The sequence below is a fragment of the Ischnura elegans genome, chromosome 2, assembly GCF_921293095.1.
Source record: "Ischnura elegans chromosome 2, ioIscEleg1.1, whole genome shotgun sequence".
In the NCBI taxonomy this organism is placed as follows: domain Eukaryota; kingdom Metazoa; phylum Arthropoda; class Insecta; order Odonata; family Coenagrionidae; genus Ischnura; species Ischnura elegans.
In genome coordinates, this window is record NC_060247.1 from 44594713 (window position 1) to 44615787 (window position 21075).

The window sequence follows — 21075 nt, forward strand, 5'->3', positions numbered from 1 at the left end:
TAGCACAGAACCAATGCTGAACTTAATTACCATTTCTATAAGAAACTACATCATCTCCCTTCTTCAAGTCATCTCATTAGTACTTAGGGATGTTTTGATTCATCCAGCTCGCGAGTGGTTCCACGCACAATAATGTTTGGAAGGAAGTGCTTTGTTTCGTTAGCGGCACCCTGGTGGCATTGTCGCGGAGGGCCTTGCGGGACCACGGCCGCTCTGATGTATTTAAAGAACGTAGGGTGAGGGATAGGGGAGTGTGAGGTTGGAGGGGGAGTGGTCGGAACGGAGGGAGGATGTGCTCGCGAAGGAAAACCCCTAAACCCTCTCCACCCTCCCCTCCAAAAGTCTCCGCGCGCATATCTGACTGTAGTGGGAGGGCGCGGAGGGGAGGGCGCGGAGACGTGGAGGGGAGGGGACCCTCTATCAGCCTGTGCGGCAGTGGCGACCCCTCAGTCCGCTGCCGCACTCGTGCTGTGGCGCTCCGGTTTGGAATTGCCCGCGGTGCCGTGTGAGTGCTAGGGCTCTTCTCACATATATACACACTTCACCCTACACTGCTGTTCGGATCCCGGCATCTCGCCAACCCCGGCCCCCGGAGAGGTTGGCCTCCGCTTGCGGGGTGCTCGTAGTCCGGGCCTCGGTCGTGGCCATCCCACTGTTTTCCCCCCCATACTTTATGGTGGTGGTTTACTCCCCGCGTTTATGGTGGATAACTCCCGCCAAAGTGATATCTGGAGCACGTGCTAGTCCCGTTTCAACCTTAGGTGGTGTCCTGTAATCGCCGTTGCCGACTCGTTCATATCTCGAGGGCGGCGCGGTTGACGCCGGTGGCGGCCAAGGGAGCTGGGACTCCCCGTGTGTTGGTTCGGTGATCTGCCCGCGAGAACAGCCTTCGTTCCGTGGTGAAGTCAGTGAATAGGGCAGACCCCTTCGACTACCACTGCCTGTGGAGGAGTTAACCTTTTTAACATTTTCTCATCTTTTGCCTCGCTGGAGGGGTTCGAGTTGTTCATCGCTCCATTCATCTCTTTTCTTCGACGGGACTAGATATCACTGGTGAGTAGACTCACTCCTTTATGCTTGAATAAGATCGGTGATCCTTGGTTTGCTCTGGCAAGGCTAGATCAACGGCAGTTTGTCTGTGTTATTATTGAATGGGCTATGGGTAATGTTTACGTTATTGCGGCATTTTTATTGTACTGTGTTTTTTCCTATTTCCTTCCTTTACATCATTAATTTTTCTCATTTGGTGCTCATGCTCGAAAATGATTTGATTCCAATTATTTCTAACACCAAAAATCACTTTCCTAGTTTTCAAAACATGTCATGGCCTTGGGTGTCAACGGCGAAAGATTTAATTTGCTTTATTTGTCGTTATTTATACTGAAAGAATATTATTGGAAATAATTCTAATTTTAAAATGTACGCACTACTTCCACATTTCGCCTTGTACCTGTACTTGTTTAGTGTCTATTACTTTTGAATTTGAAAGCCGCGTCAGATAAAAATTCTTAATACTTCCAAAATACTCGAGAAAGTTTGATGCACTGATTGTAATATTAAATTTCTTGGTGTTGTGATTAGTCATCAGTAAACTTTAGCAAACTTTTTTTGAGTGTCCTTTTGAAGCGGACGGGCAAAGTGAAGAGAGCAAACGGAGTTCGTCAGATACCGCACTTGATCACAATGATATTCCTATTTTCAGCATAAAAAAATATGCAATATGTCTTTAAGTGAGGATTTGATAACATACGGAGCGGGATAGATTCACTGTATTTGCTTGCTTGGAAAAACAAAGCCGGAATTTTTCTTGATCGTTTTCTCCCCCTCAAGTGGTAAGCGTGAATCGTTTACTCACCCAATTTTCCTTTCCACAAATGTTCTTTCTTCTTTAAAATTTCTTTATTGGCTGGATGAAGATAATTCGAGTTAAGTCGGCCGAAATTGTGAAAACGCCGTGAAGGGAAGACGACATGGGCTTGCAATAGGCGTGGGTAGTAGTAGTCACTGAAGACGGCGTAAAATATGGCCCGCGAATTATCACGATGACGACGGGCAATTTAGCCCTGAGGATGCAGCGCGAGAATACGTTTGCTGAAGAGAGAGATTTCCATTTCTTCTTAAATTTTTGGGCCATAATTTCAGCGGTGGAGATAAGAATGAAGCAACTGGCTTAACACGCAATTTAGGGGCGCGGTTCGTTTTAGCCTCCGAAAGATTTAATGCCGATCGAGTTAGAATTCCGCGAGGGAAGAAGTCATTTGTTTTTTTCCGCACACTTTGCATCTCTCTCTCTCTCACGAAAGGGGAAACAAATTTCGGGATTTTCCGGGAGTAGATACCTCACGGAGAGACAGGAAGAGAATTTAACCCCAGCTGTTTTCAAATATTTACGCCAAACTGTACATTCAACTGTCAAAGAGTCAAACCTGTCTCGCGGGTCTTTGGTTTTCCAGACAGGGAGTGAAAACTTGTTCGCCGAGAATGCATGTTTTAAACGTACACGGCGGAATTTCGCCGAGAAATTGTAATGGAGATGAAGTCTTATTTTCATGCTTTTTTCAAATCGAAAAACCTCATTTCAACTTGTCCGTCAATGTTTACTTCGATAGAAGTTTCCTGGAAGCGTGTCACCTGCGTTCATAGGAAGTTATCTGACGAGTTTTTGGGGAATTACAATTACATTTTACTTACACTTCCATTCGATATGCGCCTACATACGACCCGTATTTAAAGCTTTCTAATATAAGGATATGATGGAAATAATGTAAATGGGATGTGGTGCATTCCCAGTGGATAGGAAAATTGGACTCTGCTTATGAATTACTACCAGGCAAGAATTCTCGTCTCAGTCGTTAGAATTGACTGTTCTGCTAACGCCTTCAAGGTATTTGATGCTCGGAGGTAAAATTTGAGCAAGAAAATAATTTTCGTATTGAAATTTACAGTAATAAATTTATGATTACTTGTGGGAGAAGTGAATCAATATCTGCCTGAGATTGCCGAAAAATAGATCTCATTAAAATTTTCCTAATAACACTATCCATGACCCTGACATTATTTTGATTGCAGTTTGCAATTCTTTTCACTCACACTTTGTGATTGGTAACGGACGGGTTCAACTCCGTTACATTTGGTTGCTGCTTGAGTTCAACCTTGCGTTTATCATAGTCCTTTCCTTTTCTGGGGAAAACGGATTCCTTCACCGATCCGTTTGGCAAAATTTCTCCTCTTAATCTCTTTTGTTAGACCTTGAAATATGTAAAGTTCGAAGGTTGTGTTCTCCGTGTCGCTCTCAACAGTAAATTACTCTCCGTGAAATCCGTATCTATATTCAATGGATCACTTCGAGTTCATGGATTTGAGACCAACCGTTCTGGGTCTATGTAGTATAACGTTCACCGTCATCGTGAAACATGACTGCATTAAGGCTCATGCGTGGATTACCTTCCCCCTATAAGCATTATACAACACGGCGGAGTTGAAATATGGTGCCGTTCGTCCTTCACCCTTGCTTGCAGCCATATGTCATCGTGAATAATGACGGGTATTCATTAGTGATCGCGAGTTACCCGGCTCGTAATGAGGTCACGAGGAAATACTATTTATCCTTTATTAATCGGAAGAGATACCGCAGCGGGCAACGAAACCGCATCGGGAGGGTAACATGAGGAAATAATTGTCTTCACTAGCCGTGAAATATTCACGTATTACGTTTTAAATCTATATCTACGCTTACAACCATGCCCAAAACCGCCTAAATAGGCGTGTGGTGTTAGGGGAGTAATCGTTAACCTGTGCGAAAATAAAAAAGGGGTTTGTGTTCGAGAGATTTTGCTGCTTGAGTTCAACCTTGCGTTTATCATAGTCCTCTCCTTTTCCGGGGAAAACGAATTCCTCCACCGATCCGTTTGGCAAAATATCTCCTCTTTATCGTTTTTCTTGGACCTTGAACTATGTAGAGTTCGAAGATTGTGTTCTCCGTGTCGCTCTCAACAAAATCTGTTCTCTTATGTCAAAATAATAATATATGCCTGGGATATATGTAGCCTCCCAATCTCTTGCGGCTTTTTTTGACTGAATTCTTGTAAAAACTGCTTAATGACTTCTGTCCCCATGCAGCATTAGTTGACGAATCACGCCGTTTTTCCATGTATTTTATGAAGTTGACGGATTTAATATTTTTGCGCCGGATCCGATATGCTTAACGCGCATTCGAGGTGCGGCCTGACGAGTGCGAGATTACACGTCTCTTTTGAACGCATATTGACGTCCTTTTTAGTGCAAAATATCTTTACGAGTTATGACTTCCTCAGGAATCTGCTATGCATATTCATACATATATTTATTTTCTGTGCCAAGGGCGCGGGAGTTGATCAAAATTCGGCTAGTTAGACCCATGGGGCAAAGGAACCACATTTGCTGATCAATTAGTCGTTGCTTTACAGAGTTAAATGAGAGATGTATTGCTGCCTAATTTTAAAAATTGTGGCAGTGGATATAGCATGTCTTCCAAGGCTAATGGCTGAAAGGAACTCATATATTAGAGGTGATTCATAAAGTAATGGTGTTTTGCTTTTTATTTGGGAGAAAACGAATCTCGGGCGATCGCGGAAATCTGGAAATCTCATTTTGAAAGGGATTTGTTTTCCCAGGAGAGATAAATTTAATGAATGTGTTGAATGTTTTTCCGTGAGACTTGAGAATAAAATAGCTCTGAAATCATTCCAGAACACGCAAATATAGAGTAAAATTTTCTTTAACGAAATGAGTGCTTTCATATTCCTTTTCATATTTCTTCTAATAAATAATTTTGCTATTGAAAAGGCTGTGGATTACGTTTCTCGCCGAATAATACACTCTGAACTGAGAACACTAAGTTATCTTAATCTGTCATCACGTCTTAGGCTAAGCGTAGATATAAAAATGGACTGAAAAATATTCAGTGTAGTTTCTTTTAATATTCTTTTAACCTCACGCATTTGTAATTTTCCCCTCTAATTGTGTGAACGTTTGTTTATTTCCATTATTCTCGCATATGTTTTAATGAGTTTTTCATTTGAGAGGCTAGTCAAAAAGTTGTTAATTTTTACGGTAGGTGTTTATCAAGATTACGACGTTATCTCATCTGGTTATGGTAGTTTCATTGACTATTCGTTTATTTAAATGAGGTTATGATACAAATCATATTTCACAAATGTCATACTTTTTTATTATCCCATTCAAATTAATGCTCTTTGGTGGCATTTTAGATGTTAATATTGGCGTTATCAATGGGAACATCTACTTAGCGATAAAATATGATAAGATTGTTTACTTGCCCGTTTATTTGCACGAGTAGCAATAATATTCACGATAGACGCTCGACCAGATACCGCGAAACTTAAAAGGTGGAGAAAGTGTTTAATTATGACAACATTATCTCAAACGAACGATGGATAATCGAAAATTTTATACAATGACGCTTTTTTTAAGTAGGATATGAGGAGGATATTACCTCTTCGTCTATTTTCTTGCAAAGACTCTCGCAGCGATGGAATGGTTGACTTTCACGTCACCAGCAGTATGAAACTGCGAAATATTTCGTGATTAGCGATATTTTATGACATGTCATGCTTAAAATCTCGAAAAACTCAATAATCTGGGAATTGAATCAATATCGTGTTATTATTTGTACTCGTCATTGCATTTTAAAAATCAGAGGAAAGGAACTCGAACTGCTGACTTTGCGGAACACCCTTGGAGTACTTCTAAGCATAATTTTTATGCGTATTTTGGTGAATTATTTCCACTAATAGGATTTTTACGAACAAGAAACCATTAAGATGTAGTTCGCATTTAATTTTTAAAACCAAAAGGCATTAAACAATACGTATGTCATCAATGGTTGTCGAAAATGGTTTGACAGCTCGTAAAAAAATCAACCCATTTTGTTGCCACTTCTCAAATATAGTGTGGTATGAACAATCAAAATCATTTCCGTGAAAAATATTAACGTAAGTCTGCACGCCATTCGCATTTAATACGAGGAAAAAGTAGTCTCGACAAGAGGCGTATAATCGTAGATGAATTATTTTCCGTGAGCCTTGGGACTGTAATAGTAATTTAAAATAAATTGGAATTATAAATGCGTAATGCCATGGTGGAACAGCAAAAATATTAATTTTTAGATACGAATTATGATTGGATACCTATTATTTTTTCAACCAATTGAAATCGCAAATAGTTTAGCTTCATTCTTCACGGTACCTAGGCTCTAAGGGAGCGTAAATTCGTCGTTCATAATTGAAAGTGATCAAAAATGTATTAATGCATCATTTATGGACGTCCAATAACTACGCAGGTTATTCAATATCTCATACGTTATTTTATTTATTTAGAGTCAATAGAACTTTTCCATATTAAACCATAAAAATGTAGTACTATAAATCCTTCTCCTCAAATTGCCTAGATATGAAGAAATTAATCCATAAAATAAATTGTATTCCTATAAAATCGAGTCTTTTTTAAGTGGAAATGAATTTTTTATTGAAAAAAAAATGAAATAAAGGATATCTATTGTTTTTAATTACCATTTTACTCCATTATTCACCCCAAGTTCCAACGCTGATGCACAAGATATATTAATGCATTTGAGACTGCTGCATACCGTGTAGTTTTGCAATGCTTCGCATAAACTATGACGATTTATCAGTTTTTTGTTCTTTTATAAAGGAAAGGTATAAAACTTTGTGAATTAGATATTTTCGTGCCATGAATTTTCCTACTTATTTACAATAAAACCGTAGTGAGAAAGAATCCTTTGATTTGTTTGATACTAAAATCCAAAACTCTAAATTCAAGAGAATAATGGGTATAATTGCTTGAAAAGATAGTTAAATGGAATGTAAATAGTATATAATTGATGGTAGTGGTCGTAACTTGGTGGAAATCATTTATCGTAAGAGTTGAAGGAATAAAAACTTTGTTTTTTCCACATGGTGATTTATTTTGTTCGACCATGGTTTCTTGTGTTATGTTACACTTCTTGAACGTATATTACACACCTTGAAAATGTTTACGGTGACGAAACAATGGTTAAACAAAATACCAAATAAACAAAAATGGATAAATCACCATATGGAAAAAGCAGTTTTTGTTCCTTCAACTCCTACGATAAATATTATACCTGACCGGCAATCGATTGATCTCCATTCGTATCCGGTCAATTAAAGAATTTTTGACGATGAATCGAAGTCTTACTAGGTATAACCCTACATCTGTGCGCCTGGTTGCACACTAGTAGTTTGATCGGAACTATACTTGGTGCGTTGAAAGGTTTTTGAAGCTTAAAAACCTGGGATTCAAACCTCCTGCCCCTCCGATACCGGATCCAATTCGTTTCTGTTTTTTCTCACGGCCGGGTGTTGTGAGGGCGGTCGTCGGGAAATTACTCCCGGAATTTGAATTTTCACGCGCGGGGCCCCTCCGCTAGTGGCCGCCATAAGAAACCACTCGAACGAGCCACGCACCTGCAGACTCTCACTTACACGCTCGGTGCAAAATGGGAATAGCGCTTCCTCCCCTGCCAGCACTTAAATTCCTGATCCTCTCTGGGAACTGGCCCTCTTCCTCTGACTGTGTACTATTATCAAACCTATCCCTTAGTCTGGGGCAATATCTATCATCACCTACCTAAATAAACATTCCGTTTGAATCATCGAATGTATTATAAAATACTGTTCCCCTATTCGATGGTTGAAAATTATACAATCTGTAGTTAGAGAACTCGATTTGGAGATTCGGAATTGTACAGATCAGAATCATTTTTTCTTATCTAGCTCCTGTTAATATTCTCAGCCCAACTTGCCAAATCCTAGTATGTAATGACCCTTAGCAAATATTTTTTATGAACATATAGTGTGCATGTGGGATATGTGTGTTCGCACTGCCAAAAATCTGGATTCACAGCATCGAAAAATACATGCACATGTATTCAGGAATGGGCAGTATTTTCAAATGCAACGATTTAAAAATGCGTATTTGAAATGGAATTTGTAATTTGTACTCGGTATTTCGAATACATGATGTGAATGTACGTATCTTGTATTTTGTATTTCAAATACAGATTTTCGGTATTTGCGCATTCTAAAAGAAAAAAGTAAATTTGAAAAATAATTTGAAGTAAATCTGCTCTTATAACACTTCTGTAAAATTTTGCTCCAGAGATTACTTAGTTTTCGTTGGAATCATTTTCTTCATCGTGGAAGGTCATTCGGGAATTCCACCGGGTCAGGTTCTCCAACTCCATCTCGGCCGACGTGTCCATGTACGAGTTATCCATCGAAATTTTGGCCGAGATGGAGTTGGGTAACCTGACTCGGTGGAATTGCTAAATAGCCTTCCACGATTCCATACGCTAGGAAAGCCTGCGATGATTCTTCATTTTCTTCATGTTTGTAGCAATTCATAACGTGCTAAGGCATTAATACCTTTGGCATGTGTATTAGAAAAAACAACTACAAAATAAAATTTTAGAAACCTTTTAGAGAAAAAAATACATTTGCATGGAAACTAACAGATCTTAAAAACGTATACTGTGGTTATATGGTTATATGCTTTTAAGATCTGTTAGATCTGTTTTTATCTGTTAAGATATGTTTTTCCATACAAATGTATTTTGTGCACTAAAAGGTTTTTAAAATTTTATTTTGTAGTTTTTTTCAAATACACATTCCAAAGGTATTTTTTACTATGTATTTCAAATACAATTGGAGCGGTATTTTGTATTTCAAATACTCCTCGGCCTGTTTTTTCCCAGCCCTGCATGTATTCACGTTTCATTGAAATGGGTGTTATGAGGGCGGGCGTTGGGAAATTACTCCCGGAATTTGAATTTTCACGCGCGGGGTCCCTACGCCAATGGCCGTCACAAGAAACCACTCGAACAAGCCATGCTCCTGCAGACTCTCACTTGTTCGCTCGATACAAAATGGGAATCGCACCTTCCTCTCCCCTGCCGACACTTTAAACTCCGAATCATTGCCACCCTTCCGCTACGAAGCGGGGTTGGGGGTGATTTTCCGGTTCGCCAATGGCGGGTTAATTAATCGGTTATTGCAGTCACTTCCCCCTATTCGGCTCCCTTCATTTTTTCGCCTTTCTGGACGTCCGGGAACGGCGCTCTTGGAATCATCCCCATCAAACAACGGACTGAAAAATGAGTTAGCTCGCGAGGATATGGATGTATGATGCTGCTGCTACTGCGGTATGTTTCGTCATTCCTCTTTTTTCATCCATCCCCTTTCAATCTAAAAAAAAACAAAGAGAAAGAAGCTCGCGATTCACAATTTTCCGGCGGCAAACTCGTTTTGATTTTAATTTCCTCGGTAATTGTAAATAGTCTCACCGGCCGTATCGCCGTAACTCGATTTACTTCGCATTCTCGACTTGTTTCGCCTAACTAGCAATCACTTCCAAAGATTAAAAGTCGTGTGATTTTTAAACAGATACATAAATGGATGAATCCATGAGAGTCATAAAAGATATGGATTGCCGTTCATCAAATTTATATCACGAGTTTTATGGAAACAATTCGTGTTTTTTAATGGATTATTTTTTCTCCGTTTGCGAGGAGGGATCAGAAAATCGGGTATTCGTATCCAAACTGTGTAATTGTATCATTTTGATAGACGCATTGCATAAAACATTTTCCAAATTAGGAATATATTACAGACAAGAGCGGTATTGCAACATTAATTTGAATGCTGATTGGGATAAAGTTTAATCTTTATCTCACAGTGTGATTGATAGCTGTAGCTATTGTTTGCATTTTGTAAGTGAGGACAACACTCGAACGAAAATTAGTATGCATTCCATTCTATCCGACAGCTGTGCAAATCGTAAAGTCACTTCTATTCATCCCGGCTCACTAAGGTGTATTTAGAGTCTATTTTAATGCATAAGCCAATGAAATAACTAATTACGCGAGCGTGCCTCTGGAAATGGAACCGCGAATCAACAACGCAAGCTCGTTGATTGAAAATGACGATTAACATTTTAATGATGGCTGACTCTACGATAGCTGAATTTTTCCTCACGCTCAGTTTGCCATTATCGGAGGAGGAAAAATAAAACCGTCATTTGCCTCGCTAGTGATTAACTGGACAAAATAACGTTCATCATCTCACGCAATTAAATTGATGGAAAGAGACAAATTATTCGTGACACTGCCGCCTAATACCTACGTGTGAAACCCAACTCATGTTACTTTGTCAGCTGTTTTATTTCCAAACTTCCGTATTTCGGTTTATTTTTGATGGAATATTTGTCAAAAGCAGTTTAATACTATTTCAAAAGTTACTCAAATGCACTCATGCTGAAATATATTCCCTCATATTATATTATCGAATAGCTATTGTTCTTATCATCACTACATTATTTTATTGATTCGGAAAGTGTCTACCTATTGTAATAAAATTTATGAATTAAGTAATACATTTTAGAACACTTTTTTTCGTTATTTTTTATCAATTGAAAATGAAATCCATAAAAAAATTGTGTGTTTTAATTAAAAATTATATGTTAATTATATTTCAAATTTCCTGCGGTAAATGACTATGAAAAGATTTTTTCCTGATCTCGGATTGGAAGCCTACTAAAACACAATAATATCGATTTACCAAGTAATGGGGAAATAAAAGGTTTTGGCTAAGTATAACGAGATAGCGTCTATGCTAAATACATTAGCATCATAAAAAGCACCCTTATTAATTAAAAAAAGGTCTCTAGAAGAGTCTCTCATACACGTGGGATTCTACGATAATTACTTTTGTAAGGTTGGTCTCGTCCATGGCGCCGAAATTTCGTTAACTAAACGGGTGCAGCACACAAAGCTACGCTATTCAGGTGTATCCAGATTGATTAGTCATAAGTTGAGGGATAAAGTTATCGCTGAACGTCTACTTTTTCCGCCGTGAATTCCTGGGAAATTATTTCGTATCCCTAACCTTCTTTTCAAATGAAAGTAAAAAACGCGTGACAGAAGGCCGTCCAGCAATACATATGGCTTAGAAACATTTGAATTACAAATTGTAACCGCTTGATTTTTCAATTTGGGGTAACATAGAAAATAAAATTGGGCGAGGAAATTAGCTACGATGTATTTGAAAATCTATAGGATAATATGTGTAGATAAACTTTAAAAACACCGATGATTGACCAAACAATAAGTTTTCTCCTGAATTCGTAAGCATGAAAAGGGACTATGTGAAGGATAATTAATACAGAGGTGTAGTGTAAGGGAAGTTGATTTTTCGCTGCTCTCTGTTGAGTGTACTCACGTTAAGCTTTGCAGTAAACGATGAGTCACGGTACGTCCAGACGTTCATAGTGCATTTCGGAGAATAAAATTGGTACAATAACTCTCGTTTTACCCAACTCATTACGATTTATTACCACTGGAAACTCTGGTTGAAACTAGAGACAATGAGCGTAAATACTCCAATTAATACAGGAAAATCCCTAATTAATGATGAGTATTTAATATTATGCAGGTAATAAGAGATATTTCTTGGGTATTAAAAGAGTGGAACCTCATTGTATGGCGTTATCATATATGTTGGAAATAAATGTTAAGAGATTCGACCTGTATTCATAGCAATGAAAAATACCATATAATACCTTGACTACACGTAAGGGTAGCAGAATATAAAGTATACTTGGGTAGTCTACTCACCGCATGAAGAACTTGCTGAATTTGAAGCGGACGCTGGTTCGGATGACTATAGACATCGCAAAATAATCCAGTCCTCTTCCTGTCATGAGGGGCCTGGAATATATTGTTGGCGTTCAACTGGTGATCCTTCAATTTTAGTACCTATTGATTGTTCAATTCCGGAATTTCTGCGGCACGAGTACTCTCGGGTCTTTTGGATAAATAATTAAACTGGAGATTTTAAAGCCGTAACTGGATTCGAGATGAGTACTATTTATAATACACCTAAATTATTGCTGGCTCCGTCCACCGCGAAAAAGTCCCTCGGCGTTCTCGACTTGCCCGTAACTCACTCGGAGACAAACTACCTCCGCGTAAAGCCTTCTATGTTTCCCCTATATTGTAGTTTCCCTCCTTCCACCTATCCTCACACCCTCCTGTCCGGAGATAGCGTTGTCGGCTGCTTCTAACCTCACTATCAGTTTCGACATTCATTACAGGTAAGCATTGCATTTGACTATGGGGCTATATTTGACCATATTAGTGGTATATGGTGGAGAAAAAGGATGAATAGACGAAAAAACATTCTGTGCATACTATACAATATTTTAACTGGCAAAAATAAGTTAAATGTAATGAATTTTGACGCAATGCGACATCATCGTGTAATATCGATCGCAAAATTCAATGTATTGAAAGTAAAAAATGTAACTCATTTGTCTTAATGATGACAATATTTTTCGAAATGCGTTTTTCTTTATTATTAAGTAAAAAGTTTTATGTAAGTCAATGCATCTTCTGCAGCGGTAATTTTAGTCGAGTATTCAAATGAGAGTAGAAAAGAGGTAAGCAGTTCCATTTATTTCTTACCACAAGCCAGGGGGCAATGCTGGACGAGTGGGTAATGTGCAAATATCAAATGAATGGGCAAATGAAGGGAAGTATCTGGGAGTTACGATAACATCGAACCCATCGAAAGAAACGCATATTGTAAAATTTTTGGCATAACCCTGAAGAAGCTAAGGTTTTCCAAGTGGGAAACATAATAAAGATACACTGCTGTATGCTCCTCAGAAGTTAAAACAACCGACCCAGGTTTCGACAATACACTATGTCATTTTCAAGGCATAGTGCATTATCAACATAGTGTATTGACGAAACCTGGGTCGGTTATTAAAACTTCTGTGGAACATACAATAGTGTATCTTTATTATGTTTCCTGTCACCAAGTTCCACCAAACATCGCCGTCCATCCTTAAGTTGATTCCTAAAGTGGGTTGTCGCTAGATTATCGGATGAAGAAGTAAAAGAGAGGTGCTATTTTGCATTCGTCTGGCTGAATATGCGGCGCAGGAAGAATTAATCAGTGAGCTTAATAAAATAATAAAGGAAAGGGAAGGTTGCGCTGTTCGTCCAAAACTGCTCCTGGCGTATGGAAAGCGTTAAACAGATGATAAACGAATAAGGCTGGGAGCCACGAGACACTCGAGGTCTGCGCGCTAGGATTAGATTGATTGAACAATTGAGAATGGATATCTTTCAGAGCGACAGAGAGAGAATCATAATAAAGCTCCACGATATTTCCAAGTGCGACAGAGGCGAGAAATTAAGAGAAATATATATTTACGAAAGCATACATGTAGGGATTCGGTTTTCCCCCGAACAGTAAAGGACTTAAGCAAATACCAGGCGGGACGTCGTTAGAGCATTTTATTTATATTGTAAACGGCTGGTGTTAACACCCCCCACCACTTGCCTCTTGAGGCGGCTCTCGGGGCAGTATGCAGATGTAGATTGTTTTGTCATCTACCTCGAAATATTGCTGCTAATGAAAGAAACTTACGGCATATGCTACCCTACTCTAATGTGTGAAATTTAGACATCGGTGGTTTGGTCCGGTGTGAGCCTTGCCTTCACCTATCTAAATCTATCTTCACCTTGAAGCATCGTGGAGGGCAAAAATTCATCTTTTGAGGCTGAGCGAATAAATATTCAGTAAAAATACGTAATGTCATGTTGATTAAGAATATAAAAGTTCTAGTTATATTCCTCAAACGTGAGATTATCTTAATCGTGAAACAAAGAAAACCAATGTGTCTTTATTAAAGCAGAAACTCAGAACTAGTTAGTAAATTAATGAAAACCTCTCACGGTATACATTTATTTGGTCTGAAGAGATTTTTCCAAGAGCAGTAATTTGGCGGTTAGGTCTTAAAAGTTTAATTAAAAAAATAAAAGTTTACCACGGCTTAAAATTAATTATGTTGCCTACTTATTGTGAGACAGCAGACACTGGGAATGCTATATGTCTGAAACAGGAATATTCCTTTAACTTAATTCTTGGCCTAAAATTCCTTGGTGGAAGCAGGAAGAAATAAAAAAGCGATGCAGTGTCAGGTAGACCTTTTTAAGGTACCAGTCAAAATGCATGTTTCTTTTTCATCTAGGAATAAAATAGCCGGGTTATGTGTCACACCACCCTCTACATTTCCAGACGACTGTTATCCCTCTAGATACCCGAGAGTTTGAGGGTGTGAGGAGGGGCGCGGCTGAAAAGCAGTAAGGGGTCTGGGGGAGGGGGGGCAGAGGGAATGCTTGGTAGCGGTCAGGACGGTGAAAGAGACCTCAAAACCGTAGACCGCGTAGTCATCCCACAGCCGCATTCAACTTGCCCCATCTATTAGTGATACGCGACACGCAAAACGAACCGGAAATGCAATTCTAACGGGATAACACCCTCAACATTTCACCGGCTTAAGCCTCTTGCCTTCGCGGCCCCGACGAGCGACCATGCCTGCTCCCCCTTTCCGCTCCCTCCCGCTCCTCGGTGCAATATGCAGTGGGTGAGGCAAAGGGTCGACTCACTACGCGGCTGGAGGAAGGGAAAGTGGCGGCCGTGCTGCAATTGGCATTGAAATTCAACTGCTAAAGAGGGGGTGATATGAGGCCTGGCTCTTCTATATGGGGTTTATACATGGATAAATCAAACCATGCGTGACTATTCATCCTGTTGTATATGTGGGCGTGTCCGGTTCCTTCAGCCGGACTCTAGGGAAATGGCTAAAACTTAAAGCATTTCACGTTTTTAGGCAGTACCTCGGATGTGGACCTCGGGGCATTGAAATCGATTGTGTTTGCAGGGACGCACTATCCGTTGAAAAATTCTATCACCCTCGTGTTCAGACCGATATCTCAAATAACATGGATATTATTTTAAAACCAAACAGACCATATTATTTATTTTATTTCTGCGTTGATTGAAGGAATGGCATACTTGATTTTCAAATTGAAATAGCGGCCCTTGAGATAATGGTTTTCTAATTTAGTGGTAGAATTCTGCAACGGTTACTGGATTGGTCAGATTTATTTAAATGCATTATTTCTGGATATTTTCGATTATGTTTAAATTTCATTTTCTGAAGACGAAAATTACATTTTTTGTATTTTGGTGCCAGGGGTCTCAATTCCTCACTCACTCAGTGTGCGACCCCAAGGTTAGTTTGGACAGGTCCGTATAGATCGTACCCCAAACATGCCACGGTCGTGAGATTTCATGCATTCATGTTAGAATAGGACAGCCGATTTACTGTAGGCCGTATTGCGCGTCGATGTGAAAAGTTCTCTTCGTACTTTTACCAAATCACCTCATATCTTTGCAAATTATTTATTCTCTCACATCCAGCATTATAACCTCCCCGTGAAATCAAAGCACAAGTTCCCCAAAACCGCCTTCTTACCTTCTCATATCCCGTCCCCTTAATTACCTTACTGATATGCCAGAGATTACAGTTATGCTTGACATTAAAACGATCTAAATAAATTGTAGACAGCCAAAAGCTGGGAATTACTAAAAGATGTATAAAGTGAAATACATTGCGGCGTGCGTACGAAACTTGATGTACACCATTGAATCGAATAGTGTATAGCACCCCCTTATTCACCTTTCTGATATGCCATGACCTAGCATTATGTTTGAAACTAAAATAATCGAAATAAGTAGTAGACATCTAATGGCTGGGTATTGCTAGACGATATGAAAGTGAAATACGTTGGATGCGTGTCTACCAAACTATATGCAAACCATTGAATCCAATAGGGTGTTATGAGTGTGTGCGAATGGCATGGACACACGGTAGCCAAAAAGGACATTTGTTTCAGGACTCCCAGCATCCTCTGTTCTCTCCCGCGTCCCCATCAGCCTCTCGCCAAACCGGCCTCCCAATGGTCCCGCTCCACTTCCTGCCAACCGCCTCCTTCTTTCACTCATCCTTTCTCGTCTCCGCATCCTCTTTCGTCACTGTCCACTGACCGTGGAACGAGCCTCTCTACTCTAGACTCGTTGCGATTGACCGTTGCTCGCCCTCATGCATTAGAGGACGCCTCATACCCAGTCGTGCAGTCTTTTTTTCGTGGCGTATCACTCCTTAAAAATTGTACAATCATTTTAAAAATTCAAGGTTATATTGAGTGAAACCATGTTCACATTAGCCTCTGTCCCAAATTTGAATAGAGTATTTTCTGTGATACACTGGACTAGAAAGTAAAGTGATTGATGCATATTTTTTACATTTGTTTGTATGTTGTTACTCTGGTAAATGACCATTGATAATTAACGTCTTTCCTTGCCCTTGTAATGAAATTATGATTAGAAAATAATACTGTTGATTACCTTTAGTAAATATATCTTTTGTTCTGCTTTTTTTTTGTCGCGCCCGCCAGCCGTTTCGTTTTATTCCTTCTCGGAAAGAGAATTTTATGCCATGGCAACTCCAACGCTGGTTGTTTAACATGGAGATGCCATACCAAATTATTCATATAATATATTCTAAGTAAAGGTAAGTGCTTTTAAAAGCATGCTCTGCATACGCAGAACACTTCTTGATGACAGCATTGGTTTAAAGCAAGATATACGTCACGATAGAAAGCGAAATACAACCGATCGAGCGAGAGTAATGCGTCTTCACAAAATCGGGTCTGAATGGCTTCTTTCCCTTTCACTACTTACTTGATCTAATAGGTTTTCCCTCTAATAAGCATGAACGCCTTGTTTTACTTTGAAGTTATTTCAAATTAAGTTCACCCTCTCTAAGATGAAAGCTTATAAATAGCTCCCAAACCTTTGCAAAATATAAGGAACTCCGTTTATAACTATCACTCTCGTCGTCGCACCGCTCTTTCAATGTTTATGATAATTATGAATCCTAAATTTCATAGATAAGGGTACCCTTATCTATGAAATTTAGGATTCATAATTATCATAAACATTGAAAGAGCGGTGCGACGACCTTAAGCGCATAGATAAATAAATATCTATGCACTTTACATCTCTGGAATACGGTTGAGGAATTGCGAAAGAATTCCCATCTTTCAGATTTTCTTTCCAATTTTTCAGGGCTTCTGGAAAAATACCAATGACCACATGTTGAAATTCAATGAAACTAGTTCACTTTTAACCATCGTCAAGTTCGATGTTATTTTCGTTCCTGGTAAATTTCTCTGAATGCACAAAATTGTCATAGGAATAATTGGAAATATAACTGGTATGTTCGGGTGATGATAGCTATTACTTCTTCACAAATGCCATTCCAGCTTTGTCTATTCGTGATAAACGAAATTCACATTTTTAGTATGGTATTGCTTCCCTTGAGAATGGAGTAGAATCCAGAAATGCGAAGGGGAAAAAATATTTCAGTACATTTATACCTAGTAGCTATATAGATACATGAGGTGGAGAAAATAAGCAGTTGATTAAGAGCATAAACTTGCCCTACAGGTGAACAGACCACTCTTCCAGTAATCTGTTTATTTCTGTTGAATATAAACATATAAAAGAAGAAGCGTCTAAAAAATAATCAAGATGGTCGAAAGATAATAAAAAAATAATTAACTCCTCTAATTTCCATACTACAACTGATTTGGTTTATTTGAGGCTTTTCGCGCGAACGGCAATGAAATTCACGGCAATTGCTAAAATTAAAACTTCCCCTGGACTGGGAATCGAACCACGCAACTTTGGCTCTCCCCGCCACTGCGCAGACCATAAAGCTCAACGAGTTAAAAAGCGAGATACAACCAATCGAGCAGGATCGGTGGGTCTTCTCAGATGAAAAACTTCTCCCTTTATCATTACTTACGTGATTTAATAAGTTTTCATTCTAATCGCCTTGTTTCGTCTTGAAATAATTTCTAAGTTGAGGTTATCCTTTCATGGATAATAGCTATTCAATTCCTCTCAGACATTTGAAAACCGCAAGGAACTCCGTTACGTTAAGGAACCGATGCTCGGTGTTAATGAATTCATTTATAAATAATTTTTTTGTCAATTTATGTATAATTGAATTTACTGATAATAATAATTAGTATCAATGACTATCAGGAAAATCGACGAGAATCCACAGATGAGCAAAATAGTAATGGTTGATCATTGGGCTCAGTAGAAGGATCCTCCATTCCACTATCTGAGCTTTAACTGCACTTCGATCTAATTCCCATGTTCCAGCCTTGAGTGACGTCCCTATTTCCACGATCGCCTCTGATCCTCACGTTTCCTCCGATAACATGATTGACCTGTTCGTAATGTGAGTCCGCTTAAAAGGGCAATGTCTTCAACAAAACCCGCTCGTTTGTCAGGAATCTCCTTTCTGTGGGGTGTCATGTTTATTTAAAATTGAAAGTATTTCTAATCGCTCAATGAAGTGGATACATTTGTTTTGCAAGGAATCATAGGTGCGTAAGAATATTTATATTTCTCTCTTTTCGTTTCTCGTCCCCTTTAGCCATAAAATTACCCCATCTCTCTCAATAACTAACTCGACTTGGTTCCTTCATCTTATTCCTCAAAAATTGGTTAGCATGTCTATCACTAACCTTTCATACAATGCTTTTTCCTAACTATTCGAAAAAATATTAACTAATAAGTATAAACCCATGGTAGATAAGGTTATTTGCCTGAACCTGGCGTGAAATCAGGGTATCTTGTTTCCCTTTAAGATCCTAGAAAGCATGTTAAATTTTGGCGGAAATTCCGTGCTCCAAGTGAAAATGATAAAAGTTTGTCTCGAAGACCTCATAACTTTCTAGAAATCCCTTTTTAAAAGTGTCTTAAAAACTGTTATTTCTTTTCCACCAAAGTATAAAATAACTCACTCGGTTGCGGTTATTTAGCCTATTATCGAGAGTGTTATAGTAAAATAATTAAAACACTCAATAAAGGAAACTGAAGACGCCACTATTTGATTTTAGAAAATAGGGTGGTTTCCGATTATTTATTTAGGTTAAGGTGCGTTTGGTGGGGACATGGAGCAGGTAGTCCGAAGATGGGCGTGATACACCCTCCATAGGGTCCTTAATCCTCAACCCTTTCCTCGACGCGTTCGCCCTCGCTGGCCCGTCTTGGACCCTCCCAGCGGGGGGCCTCCCTCCCGAAAAGTGACCGCTATGACTGCAATTTGGAAATCAATCAATCAATCCAATAATCAAAAAATGACTGTTTGCATAGTACTCCAGTCAATCGTGCGATCAAGTACGTCTTTGAAGCGTGATTCTGCGATGAAAAATAACGATTTTGTTAACTTTGCTAAACACGTGGCTGTGGACCACCGGAAAATGGCAACAGCGCTTTGGAATGGGCAAAGTAGCGGGCTGTTTGAATGAGTTACGAGCATGATTTTGCCATCTGGTACCGCTCATTTGCACGCCAAAGCTTCAGTTAATTTACCTTCAGTTCCACATAGTCTCCGATTAGATAACCTGCGTCGAGATAAAGGGTCAATTATTCCCTAAGTCGGATATTGAAGGGTTAAAGCAGTCGAACTACTTCAAAAAGTCAAAAGACACCCGAAAGGTGGATAGGTTGTGTGAGTTTTAGACGGTGACTGCGAGTCCCTTTACCTATTTTCTCCAGAGAAATGGAGTAAAATTGCGGCAAAGTTCTTTGTACATAAGGAATCTTAACTGCTGACAAAAATGCACCCCATTAATGACCATTCATTCAAAGAGGCGTTGCCAGGTACGGTAAAATTCTTTACATCTACGTTTACATAATACCCTGCGAGCCACCTCTAGGATGTTTGGCAGGGGGTGATCAATCACCAGCATGCAGCATGCATTTGGACTCCCACATGCACACCACACCGTCCAAAAAACGTCCCGTATAATAACAAACTATACTACTATATGCTGTTAGAAATCGAATGTAGAATAGAAATTCAGAAACATACATTAAGTTTTACATAGGTTAGTAGGCTACACTACAAGTCATGCAATCTATTTACGAGTTCTATTGCTGCCGTTATAATCTCTTATTGATCGTGGAAAAAATGACATTCGGAATCTGTCTGTTATGCAATCTATCTCTCTTATTTTATTTATATGATCTGATCTTCCGTAGTACGTTGGCGTCCGCAAGATATGGTTAACTTCGTCAGAAAAGACACTGCTCTTGAATTTATCTAAAAGGTTTAGTCTATTTTTCAATCTACGGTCCGACAGAGATTCCCATCCGAGTTTATCTAAGAGGTCAGTTACACTAACAAGACTATCGTAACGACCTTTCACATACCTGGCAGCTCTTCTTTGCAAGCGTTCTAACTCTGTTATTAAGCCTTTCTCTTGAGGGTCCCAAACACTGGAAGCGTATTCCAAATGTGGTCTAACGAGGGAAAAGTAGCTAATTTCTCTCACTTTGTCGTCGCACTTTCCTAATATTCTTTTTACAAAACCCATTTAACGATTAGCTTGACCGGTTATTTCTCGAATATGTTTATTCCACGATAGATCATTATTGAGTCTAACCCCTAGATATTTCACGGATTCAACTGCCTTTAACTGGGTGCCCCGAATGATATAGTTACGCTGTAGGGAGTTATTCTTCTTCCAGAAATTCATTGCGACGCATTTTTCCAAATTTAATTCTAACTGCCAAGCATCGCACCAAGCTTGGATAGCAGCAAGGTCATTCGTTAGTTCATCTATATCTTTGCTGGAACGGATTTCTCTGTAAACTACAGCGTCGTCTGCAAATAATCGTAACTTACTCTGCACTACTTCGCCAATGTCGTTTATATAAAGAAGGAATAGGAGTGGGCCAATGACACTACCCTGAGGAACGCCAGAAGTGACTCTAACCTCATTGGAGACTGCACCGTCTAATACTACTCTTTGGACGCGGTCGCTCAAAAATTCTCTAATCCAGGAAATGACATCTTCGACTAGACCATAAGATTTCAGTTTTATCATTAACTTTCCGTGGGGTTCTTTATCAAATGCCTTTTTGAAATCAAGAAAAATCGCGTCTACTGGAATGTTGTCTTCCCCGGAGACTAAAATATCGTGGGCGAAAAGCGCAAACTGAGTTTCGCACGATCTGCTTTCCTGAATCCATG

General features: G+C 39.2%; 1 protein-coding gene across 2 annotated transcripts in view; it reads left to right on the forward strand.

Moving 5' to 3' along the window:
- The first annotated feature begins 463 nt into the window (after positions 1-463).
- Positions 464-21075, forward strand: part of LOC124153661 — a 779682-nt gene continuing 759070 nt past the window's right edge. For both annotated transcript variants that reach the window (XM_046526960.1, XM_046526961.1), the window contains exon 1: positions 464-1053. The gene's annotated coding sequence lies outside the window, so the exon portion shown is untranslated. The remainder of the gene's footprint in view (positions 1054-21075) is intronic.